The sequence below is a fragment of the Paramisgurnus dabryanus genome, chromosome 10 (assembly GCF_030506205.2).
Source record: "Paramisgurnus dabryanus chromosome 10, PD_genome_1.1, whole genome shotgun sequence".
In the NCBI taxonomy this organism is placed as follows: Eukaryota; Metazoa; Chordata; class Actinopteri; order Cypriniformes; family Cobitidae; genus Paramisgurnus; species Paramisgurnus dabryanus.
Genome location: NC_133346.1, coordinates 13,822,367 through 13,834,846, shown reverse-complemented (window position 1 = coordinate 13,834,846; position 12,480 = coordinate 13,822,367). Strand labels below are relative to the sequence as shown.

The 12,480-nt window shown below is 39.0% G+C and overlaps 1 protein-coding gene across 2 annotated transcripts in view; it reads right to left on the bottom strand.

Annotated features, from left to right (window-relative positions):
- Positions 1–10,608, bottom strand: part of tiam1a (TIAM Rac1 associated GEF 1a) — a 62,492-nt gene extending 51,884 nt beyond the window's left edge. For both annotated transcript variants that reach the window (XM_065290730.1, XM_073816035.1), the window contains exon 1: positions 10,454–10,608. The gene's annotated coding sequence lies outside the window, so the exon portion shown is untranslated. The remainder of the gene's footprint in view (positions 1–10,453) is intronic.
- Between the last annotated feature and the right edge of the window lie 1,872 nt (positions 10,609–12,480).

Sequence of the window (12,480 nt, the reverse complement as noted above, 5' to 3'; positions counted from 1 at the left end):
GGATGTTTTTCATCGCTGTAATAGCAGAGCACAGATGACAACATGTTTGCTCGAGACAGCGCAAGCTAGCATGAAGGTAAAGCTAATCTTTTACATTATAGCGAAGACGCTGGTGGTGACGACTCTCTCAGACCAATCAGTGATCTACAGTGTTTTCGCGTCACGTTTTGGTATCAGTTCAGGTCGCTTGAAACCCCAACCGAGGTGGTACTAAAAAAAGTATCAGGTACTACGTACTGCACCCAGTATAAAAGCCCCCAAAAGTAAGCTGACCTGACCCAAACCATGGGGTACTATGCAATGGAAAAGCGCCATAAAGCAAAGCTCCAAGGTCATATTTCAGTATAAAAGAGCTATAAAACCACTTTCACACCACAATATATGCACTCAAGTCTCTTTACGTCTGGTTCACAGCCCTGTGGCACGCTTAAGCCGAGCAAACGCTCAATGCACACATGGCCTATCTTTATCGAGTATTATGTGAGAGAATGGTTGCAAATGCTGGCTGTTGACACATCCAGAACGAACACACACACACACACTAACAGCGCTGGGATTTCTATGGCTGACAGTGAATGAGAGGTAGGATCAACATTTTGGCTCAGTGCTCACAGCACTTCTCATCTGGCAGGAAGCCCCAATGGACAGGAAGAGAGGGGAGGTGTTTGGGGGTGTGAGGAAAGCCATACCGGTGCTCCACAACCCTCAGTCCATTCCTCAGCACACCTGAGGCCAACCAACGGAAACTTTTACAGCTGATGAGAACAACCTACAAGTCCTGACAGGTCTGTGGAGGGGGAGAAAGAAAGGGCCAGAGGAAACCGGCATGCTCATATGTCTCCAAACCACCTATTAAGGCCTTAGAGACCTCATTTATGAAGGAGGGGTCATTTTGAGTGCCGGTGCTCCATCATTCTCTCATTCTTCCACACTTTTATTCGATCGGGGCTTCGCACCTGCGTCAACAAACAGAACCTTGCAAACAAAGTGCTCCTTCTAGAAAAGAAAAAGGGACAGAAATAGTAAGGGAGGTGAAAGACGTGAGCTTTTGTTTTGGGCCGTGAGCATCGGAATGTCGCACGCAAACAGCAGTCAGACGCAGACAAACTGTAAAAGCCGAAGCAGACAAAAAGTCTTCAGAAGAAACGTTTTGAGAGAGACATGGTGCATTTAGTCATTCATTTATTTTTTTGTAGTAGGAAAGTGAAACAAAGCAAAAATTTGCTTGATGAAGTTGTGACAACAGTAATTTTAATATTGGCAACTAATCCAAAGATTGCATGTTATTTAAAAAATGGCATATTATAACACATTCTAAAAATATTGCTAAATTGTGCAACTCTTTAGTTTGCTTTTCGGGGAAATAGGAAGTAACTTTAAAGAAGTGTCCATGCCCTTCACGAACCAACCCTGTGGGTGTGTTGTAAGTCTTTTTGTGTTTGTGTGTGAAGCAGCAATCGATTTATCTCAGCAGATGATTTCTATATGGTCGAAAGGCAATGAATCTTATCTCTTCACCATTCTTGTGTGTGTGTGTGTGTGCCAGTACGACTCCACAAGTACCATTTACTGAAGCACAATTGAGCTGCTTATAAGACATACGCCTGCCATCGTCCAAACCATTACAAATCAATACCCTATTACCACATCAGAGCCACAGACTATTCAGACTCAATCTAGAGTGAAACTTACTTTCATTACACACTTACCAACCAATACACAACTCGCACCCACATACATCACAGTTCTCACCTTTCTCCCCCACAGTAGGCGTCCCACAGAAGGTGTCTCATCACAGTCCATCAGTACTGATGATGCTATACCAGACTGTAAATGAGTAGACTGCTCATTTTGCCAAATATTATACAATTAGTTATAGTAGCATTATAATTGAGACATATCAGTAGCTGCCCTACATCCAGTAGCTCAATTGGTAGTACACTGCGTTAGTAGGGCATAAGGGCATGGGTTCGATCCACAGGGAACACAGATACTAATGCACTGTAAGTCACTTAAAATCGTCTGCAAAATGCATGAATGTAAATGATACAATCTAATGTTTATGACACAAGGCCTCCTCCAAGCAACCTACATTATCTGTGGAAGTAGCAAAAATAGGTCATTCAGAAACCATCACGGCATTAAAGTCACATCAGTGCCTACATTAACGTATGACTGCCCACATTTACATATCAATAGTTATTCAGTATTCATGTAACTTGGCCTGTCCTGATGAATGACTGTATGCTGTTGTTAGCCAATCATAATAGAGGTCTTAAAGACTTTAATGTTTTAAAGGTGCACTACTGTAGCTATGCAATACATCCTTTAAGCTTGCCACCCAACTTTTAATGGTCTTGAGGCAGTCAACGGATTGTAAAGTAGAATTGTAATCTCATTTTTGTGAGATAAATAGCTTAGCAGCATCTACACAACAATGATAGATAAGTAAAAAAGTCAAGAAGGCTTCATGTGGATAAATAACTTTCTACAGTAAAGTGTCACATTTAATAAAGAAATGTAATAATGACTATCTGAAAGATCACTAAATGTAAGCAATCAATAGCTGCATTTCTGTTTAAGATTTGCGCAAAATTTCAGCATTATTTTCTAAATGTTGACATAAAACTATTGCGAACTATTCATTAAAGGAACAGTATGTAGGATTGTGGCCAAAACTGGTATTGCAATCACAAAACGTGTGGCTAAAACTGGTACTGCAATCACACAGCTGGTGGCCAATATACCAAACAACAACATAAACATCAGTTGAGGGCTGCAACTCCACTTTTTAAATGACAATATCCTGGCCGGACCGCTGTTGTGAGTGATATAAGTATTTGAAATGAAAATGATTTCTTAATGTCTAGTGACATTTCAGGGCCATTTTATGATTAATTGATATAAATTTCTTACATACTGTTCCTTTAACTAATGTTATGCGAATAAAATGTAATTTTGTTGTCTGCCGATAAGTCATTCCAAAAACCATGATGGGTGTGTTCGACTTAATGCGGTGCAGACTAACATGCGGATGACATGAAAATACCGTGACACGAAAGCATGCAGAGAATCGCTCTTACGGTATTTTGATGTCATGCGCTTGTCGCTTCTTGTGACGCCACATGAAGTTAGAAACACATCTTCTGTCTTGTCCTCCAACCAAATCCGTGCCATAATTAAAGAATGATCATGTGACTTTTACGCACGTCAGGTGACGTGTAAATGCGGAAAAAAATTTGAATTGCCTAAAAAAACACGTCACCAGCAGCCCAGTCACACGAAATACAAAATTACGTACCTATATTCAGGTAATTTTTTTGTTCTTTTTTGTGATACGGTCACAAATTTCCACGTTTACACACCGTTAACACAAATTTCTGTTTATGTGTCATTGTCACGTATTGGTTACCCAACTGTTTTGTCCTATTTTCTTACCATTGTCGCTTCAGTCGCTTCCCTAATGCCAGTCGACAATGGTTTAAAAATAAAAAAAATATTTTAAAAATTTAATCAGAAAAAAAGTATAAACCAATACTTAAAGTGACATCCTAACGCAAACACAAAATCTAACCCTAAATCAAAGCGACAATGGATTGAAAATAGGACAAATCAATTGAGTAACCAATACGTGACAATGACACGTAAACAGAATTTCGTGATACGATCACGAAAAAACACGGAAATTCGTGACAGTATCACGAAAAAGAATCAAAAAATTATGTGACTGTAGTTACATAATTTCGTGAGACTGGGTAGTCACCAGAGCGTTAAACTGTCTTTGCACTACGGTACATAGGAGTTTATGTGAAATTGCCGTGTTTCCATTGTGCACCTTTTCAATTCGCTTGCAAATTTAATTTGCGCAATTTGAAGGCAAATGAAAACGCAGCTACTATTGCCATTACTTTTGTGGCACTAGACTTTAAAACAGGGTGCAAGTTTAGTTAAATATATTCGTACCAAAGACATGATTCAAGATGACCTCTAAGATAATATAATATCAGACCCTGAAGGACTTTCACTGTGAAGCTCACAATAGGACACCATACATCTCGCTTTAAGAGAAACATCTGATCTTTCTTGAACGGGACCATGGTGCCCCCAGGCAGGAGTGTGTGACTTTACATTATTGTAATCCTCTGACCCTGCCATATGTAAAAGCCACAAGGAAGCTTGCTAGGATCACAGAAGAATGGTTTTGCTTAAAGCAAGAGACTGCTTTTATCCACATAACTTCTTCCCTGTGCTCAATAAGCAGAAGAGGCCGAACAAAACCTCCACCCGCACGCCACAAGACATGAAGACGCTCAACAGTCTCCTTAAAAGAAAGCTAATTTAGAAAGTAAAATAGACCAGCATGCAAGAGCAGTCGCTCCTTTGAGCCAAAGATCCCATCTCTTCCAGGTCAGTAGAGAATATTGAAAGAGCCAATCTTCTTTCTCTCGATGGACCGTGGTCTCTATTGTACTCAGGCTGAAAGGAGGTTAGGCTCATCATGGCTTGGACTGAGTGAAGAGCCAAGTTTTCCCTGAATTTAAGATGGACACACTTACAAATTCAGATGAGTAGAATAGTTCACATGGCAAAAATCTTATACCTCTCTCTCTCGAACAATATTCTTGTCAGTCGTCTCTGTAAAGTTGTTAAGTAAATGAGAGAATAATTTGTGGGATTGCCTGCAGCTGTGTGACCAGTCTCCACAGGCTTGTGGTCGGAAGATCTTTACAGATTAAAGTGATATCAGATGTGTGTCAGATCAAGGCTTATGTTGTGACAGGTACGTTTAAATGATAAAATGGCTTTGATAATAGTTGCGTGACCCAGGCAAGCTTGATCAAGATGCTAGCAGTCCATTCACAACTTTTCTTGCACACTCCCCAACACAGATCACCTTACTAATGTTTAAATACACACACGCGCACACGCATGTTCCCCTATCCACGGCCACACGCATTTTCCTTTGTTTGTCTTTGCTGCAAGCACTTCCTTATGGAGCTCGACTTTTGAAACAACTGCTGCATGTGTGCGAGTTAGAAAGAAATGCAATTTTTCCAGTTTTACAGGGTTTTCAAAGGAGATACCCACAGTCTATGAAACATGATGTGGACGTCACAAACACTCATGATATATACACACACACACGCCCTTACCGTAGGCATGTTCTTCTTAGAAACTTATGAAACTTATACAATAATGTCCTATAAATCTTCTGATTTTTTTTTTTAAACATTATTATGATGAAATATGCAATTTCTGAATGCAGAAATTTTCAGTCGTAAAAAACACAAGGCCTGAAAGAGATCAAGCTTCAGCCAAGAAAAAGTAACGCAAAAGTAACTAAAAGTAACGTAAGCATTACTTTCCATGAAAAGTAACTAAGTAACGCAATTAGTTACTTTTTTGGGGAGTATCTTACTATTGTAATGCATTACTTTTTAAAGTACAGTAACTTTCCCCAACACTGGTTTCCGGGTCCAAGCCTCCACTCATTTTAATAGAGGTAACAGCTGTTTATGAGCACTATTTATTCATATCACACATTTAAGCGAAAATGTTATAAACTCAGTGTACATTGCAGTCTCCAGGCTCACTGAATCACCGACAGCAATATATAGTCTATGTCAGGTCATCTCAGATTTTGATATGGAGATAAACATTTGTTATTTATCTATTGCATTTGAGATTGGTTGGACCCGGAAGTGGTGCATGACGTCAGACTTAAAGGATAATTCCGGTATTTAACACTTTGAGTCTCATTTCTGGTTTGTTTTGGGTAAACTACAGTGATGGATACAGAAATTTTGAAAATGGGTCGTGTCTTGACTTTTTGACTCGTTTAGAAGTGTCTCTTGACTGCTTCAGAATGGAAGTCAAGGGCCATGCACAAACATGTCATTAAAACAACACTTAACGTTCATTTTCAAAACTGTACTACTCACCGAGTGGTTCGTGGTGTTCGTTGATGATTAAAAACAAATATATTGGCGCAATGTATGATTTCAATCCGTGTTATTTGCTATAGTGGATCTATTTTTTCAAATACCTCACAACCGCGTATATACTTCCGCTCTATATTTGAGTTAGCACACTCCCGACCACTTGATGGCGACAACCACTTTGCCATACAAGTACGCTTGGTGTCTAGCGTATAGACAGTCACAATCGAGCTCAACTTCAAACTTAAAGCTGATCACTGAGCCATCAAATATGGGAAAAATTTCTTCTGAGAGAAACAACTACAACCACATGTAAACAGACCCTTTTCTGTTTCCTGGCGGCATTGTGATATATCAGCGAGCAATGAGTCTTCCAAGAGAAGTCAATGGAATTTTACAAAATCCCAAATAAAACACGACAGAAACTGTATTTCGCTACACTACTTGTTTTTAATCATCAACGAACACCACAAACCACTCGGTGAGAAGCACAGTTTTGAAAATGAACGTTAAGTGTTGTTTTAATGACATGTTTGTGCATGGTCATTGACTTCCATTCTGAAGCAGTCAAGAGATGCTTCTAAACCAGTCAAAAAGTCAAGACACGACCCATTGTCAAAATTTCTGTGTCCATCACTGTAGTTCATCCAAAACAAACCAGAAATGAGACTCAAAGTGTTAAATACCGGAATTATCCTTTAACAATCGGATAGGCGGCCATTGTTGTTATTGTTGTCAATTATATGCCTGTGGACAGAACAAATTATAAGCATACGAATGATGTCTATTCTTACACTTTCTAGGTTACATAGAAACTATAACATTTTGTGTTGTGTTCATATGCACTTCAAAAAGGACCCTACGACAATGTTGTTGTGTAAACAAACATCCGAAATGCAAAAAGTTAGCCGTTTTTGGTTGAAATGTTGTCGTGTAAACATAGCTTTTGTTTCTGTTTATCCACTATCATGTCACATCTCATCTCTGTCCTCCTGGGGGTCTACGTTTAAACAGACCCGCCGTCATGTTTCAATATTGAAAAAGGCGGCCACGCTGAATGAATACAGGACACGGTGCATTAAGAAAAACACATTAGCTGCAGAGAATGGGGAACATCTAACATGAGGATTATAACACACAGCACACGCTGTTTCTAACGGGTGTCACAATGGCACGGTTAATCCATAACGTTTATTGACAATATGATATGCTTGTGTCTAATCAGAACAATGGATGAAACTTGCAATGTTTAAACAAAAACAAGATCTTTTCCTCTCTCTCCCTCTCTCTTTTTTATCTCCCCACACATTTCATTAGCTTTAATAGTGTATACTTTACGCATGCTGTGACCCATTTAAGAAACATTTTTACCCCCCACGTCTCACCCTGATGCCCTCTATTCCAGTGGGGCAGAAGGAATAAGAAATGCCCTCAGGTCAGAGACGCCATTCTGTTATTCAGTTCCTCATAATAACACATTTACAGAGCAAAGCAAGGGTAGGCTTTAATAAGCTTTCCTCACATACAGTACATTTACACTTCTGGCAAATGTCTTTATCCAAAGTGACAGTGCATTCAAAGTATACATGTTTTATTAGCCTGTGTCATCAAACCCATTTGCATTGCTAACACAATGCTCAACCAATTGAGCTATAGGAACACATGCAAACTTCTACATAAATTTAGAAACTGACACACACTTATGTCCCATTTGATATGAAAAACCAAAATCTGTAATTCCACCGTAATGTCATGTTAATGTATTAGTTGTAACGTTCACTTGTCTCTTGTTTACACAATTATAAACACAACCAGTGTCTGGCAAACCATCTTGTCTGCTACATATTGGCACAAAGCTACTGGGCTAAAAATCTATTGACTATGATGTTTATTAAGCTGTATATGAAAGTAGCCATACAGACGCAGATGATAAAGTCCAGATTTGAGCATTTGAAGGACATGTAGTCCCGTGTTAAGGCTATAAGCTCTGTTTCTGTGCAATGCAGGGTAAGTTAGAGACACAGTGGTGTAGTAGGACTAGGACGAGTGCATTTCATTGTTTCCTGTGTTTGCTCTTAGAGGTAAGTATAAAGGGGTCTTTGTTTGGTCCGTCTGGGTTCCTTTGTAGAGCAAGGTAAGGTAACCCATTCATAAAGACAACAGAGCACCAGAGAAACTCTCGGTAAGGGTGACTGAGGAATCTGGCACCCCCTGTGTTGTCTCTTTTTCGCTGTTTGTCTCTGAATATGCACAGCTGAGACCTGCAACAGTGACCCTGTGAGCCCAGACAGACCTCTTTAAAACCTCACACAGACATTAGTGCCAAAAAAGTCTCTATTTTGGTGTAGGCTACCTTTCCTCTGCTTTGTGTGGTAGGGATGTGCAAAGCACATGGGGGCTTTTGGAAGACCTCATAGGATGTTAGCATATTGCTGAGCAATGCACTATCAGCACAACAGTTGTGGTTTGATTTCCAGGAAAGCACATATACTGTTAACATGTATAGTGAAAATGCACTGTAAGTTGCTTTGGATAAAAACATTTAAATGTAATGCAAGGCATTCAGAAGCAGCTGGACGAAGCTGAATGATATAGTTCATAAAACTGTAGTGAAAAACAACATGAGATGGCACGCAATGACAAAATAAATAGGTGATGAATTTAAAGACAACTTTATCAGGCGAGTTTTGCTGTGCAAACCGTAGAACACCACATTGTTAGCATGCAAACTGAAGCACCACAGCTAAAATCACTACTTAAAGGATTAGTCAATTTTCTTAAAAAATCCAGATAATTTACTCACCACCATGTCATCCAAAATGTTGATGTCTTTCTTTGTTCAGTTGAGAAGAAATTATGTTTTTTGAGATAAACATTCCAGGATTTTTCTCATTTTATTGAACTTTAATGGACCCCAAAACTTAACAGTTTAATGCAGTTTAAAATTGCAGTTTCAAAGGACTCTAAACAATCTCAAATGAGACATAAGGGTCTTATCTAGCGAAACAATTGTCATTTTTGGCAAGAAAAATAAAAAATATGCACTTTAACACCACAACTTCTCGTCTTCCTCCGGCTGTGTGACGCGGCAGTGCGACCTCACGTAATTGCGTAATGCCATGAAAAGGTCATGTGTTACATATATGAAACGCACATTTGCAGACCATTTTAAACAATAAACTGACACAAAGACATTTATTAGTATCATTCAACAAACAACAACGTCAGAACGGTCCTCTTTCTCCACACTTGTAAACACTGGGGTGTAGTTTCGCATACATCATCCGTGACCTCTTGACGTATGACGTGAGGTCGCGCTGGCAAGTCACAGGACCAAAGGAAGATGAGAAGTTGTGGTTTAAAAGTACACATTTTTTATTTTTCTTGCCAAAAAATGACAATCGTTTCGCTAGATAAGACCCTTATGCCTCGTTTGAGATAATTTAGAGTCTGTTGAACCTGCAATTTTAAACTGCATTAGAACTATTAAGTGTTGGGTTCTATTAAAGTCCATTAAATGAGAAAAATCCTGGAATGTTTACCTCAAAAAACATAATTTCTTCTTGACTGAACAAAGAAAGACATCAACATTTTGGATGACATGGTGGTGAGTAAATTATCTGGATTGTTTTTAAGAAAATGGACTAATCCTTTAATATATCTTTGCTCTTATCTATGTTTTGACTATACTATAAAACTGGTCAACTACTCTTATATTGGTTCTTGTTAATTTTTCCTAAGAATCATCTTATGTGCTCAGCTGTCTTTCCAGTCATCGACTCACAATGAATGACATACCACACAACTGGACCACACATACACACAGAAACACACACATTCCCACATACCCACGTTATCTTGAAGCTTGCCTGATGATGGTGTACAGTAAAACTTTTAAATAGCGATAGTATTCATTTGACACAGAACAAGATAACAAAGCACATTTACTCACACACAAAGTCATTTTTGTTGCCAACTTTACACCCAATACATTCAGAACTGAAGCATGTTGTCACACTACTTTACTACTTGCAAAGAATGATAAAATGATAAAATACAGGTAAGGCAACGGCTCAGTCACATACATTTACTCTTTACTGGCAAAGTAATAATGTCGCCCAGTCAGTGAGAAAATTCACACGCACACACAAAGGCAGCATGTGAGAGAGAGAAAACACTGACAGATGAGGAGTCTCAACTCTTATATTGCTTCCAAACACTTCCGTCTGGATGAGGGGCTTTATGACCGCAAGACCATTTGTTACAGAGATCTCCCAAAACAAACCTTACACACACTCCCAGACACATTGGATATTGATTGTCCAACAAAAGCGCACCAGACAGACTTTCAAAGCCTCCACGGGCGAGTAAACCTTATTAACCTAGCAGGGTGGCATTTATCACTGTCAGTCCTCCACTAGGGGACAATGAGACATCCAACCAAAAACATTGAATTCAAAAGTCTAGAAAGAGAGTAAAACACAGCACTGAATACAGTTGGCAGAGTTTCATACCTCAGGTGTAGAAAGCAGGTATCCAAGTATCCAAGTTTCAGCAATATGAATGTATAAGTAATGTTTCCTTCGAGAACTGAATTTATTCCTGTATCTGTGTTTCTCTGAAGTCCACAACACACTCCAACCATGTGAGGATGAGTCTATCCACTGAAAGGGGTGTGTGTGCTCTCGCTCGCTCTCTCTCTCTCTCTTTCTCACCCATTTGTTTAACCCTCCCCTTTCCTCCATTTGCTTCTCCTCCCCCTCCTCTTCTCACCTCCCCCTCTCCTATCTCCTCTCTCATTTCACCTCCTCTGGATCAACAGTATCCCGGGTCTTTGCCCCAAAGCTTTTAGACACCCCCTGTTTCCTTTTATATTGACTGCTGTGAGCCCGTAAGATAACACACACACACACTTGTGTACTCAAAAATGTGGATTCCTAAAATAGTTCTTCTATGGCATTGCTGAGAACAGCACCTCTATTTGTTTTTTTGAGTGTATTGTGGGATTTGTCTATAAACAGAAACGTTCTTGGGTGCAATAGAGATTCGGTTGTGAAATTTTCCTGGTTATAGCCGCTTCTGGCTAGTATATCAGTGGGAGAAGGGGGGGGCGTGGGAAACTCTGTACTGATCCATGTTGTGGAAATCGAGGATTTAACCCAAAGCAAGCCGCTGGGAGTTACGGCTGCACAAAGAGTCATTATTATTGTTGCAGAGACCCCACTGTAAATGGTGGTGAATGAGTAACTAGTGCTATGCGGCACAATGAATAGAAAGTATAGGAGGATCTATGCGTGGGTGCATTCCACAAGTGCTTCAGCTATAGGTTGGGACAGCTAAACTGATATGTGACGATACAGAACTCATCCCGGACACGGAAAAGAGGCAGACATAGAGGTATTATGTCTGTCTGGGGAATATTGACCAAAATTCATATTTCAGTAATGTTGGGTTTTTTATAGATAGATGTATAAAAGCAGATAGAAAGACAAGAGGAAAAAATTAATAATACAGAAGGAAAGAAGGAAAGAAAGAGCAGGACAAGCAGACAGATATATCTATAGAAGCAGAAAGAAAGAAAACAAGTGCAAGACAGACCGACATACAGCAAGACAGACAGACAGACCTTTAGAAGCTTTAAAAAGAAAGAAAAAAGGAAAAAGAAAGAAAGAAAAAGAAAGAAAGAGCAAGACAGACAGACAGGTTGATCTTTAGGAGCAGAAAGAAGAAAACAAGAAAGAAAGAAAGAAAGAAAGGAAAAGAAAGAGCAAGACAGGCAGACATATAGATCTATAGAAGCAGAAAGAAAGAAAAAAGAAAGAAAGAAAGAAAGACAAGTACAAGACAAACAGACAGACAGACCTTTAAATACATTAAAAAAGAATGAAAGAAAGAGAGAGCAAGACAGACAGACAGATTGATCTATAGAAGCAGAAAAAAGAAAGAAAGAAAGAAAGAAAGAAAAAAAGAAAGAAAAAGAAAGCACAAGCCAGGCAGACAGATATATCTATAGAGGCAGAAAGAAAGAAAGAGCAAGACAGACAGACAGATTGATCTATAGAAGCAGAAAAAAAGAAAGCAAGACAAAAAGAAAGAAAGAAAGAAAGAAAGAAAGAAAGAAAGAAAGAATGAATGAAAGAAAGAAAGAAAAAAAGAAAGAAAGAAAAAGAAAGCACAAGACAGACAGGCAGACAGATATATCTATAGAGGCAGAAAGTAAGAAAGAAAGAAAGAAAGAAAGAAAGAAAGAAAGAACGAGCAACACAGAAAGACAGACCCATAGATCTATAGAAGCAGAAAGAAAGACAGAAGAAAGAAAGAAAGAAAGAAAGAAAGAAAGAAAGACAGTAAGAATGTGCAACACAGAAAGACAGTATAGAAACAGAAAGAAAGACAGACAGACAGATCTATGGAAGCAGAAATGAAGAAAGAATGAATGAATGAAAGAAAGAAAGAAAGAAAGAAAGACAGAAAGAAAGCAACACAGAAAGACAAACACACCAATAGAAGCACAAAGAAAGAAAGAAAGAAAGAAAGAGAA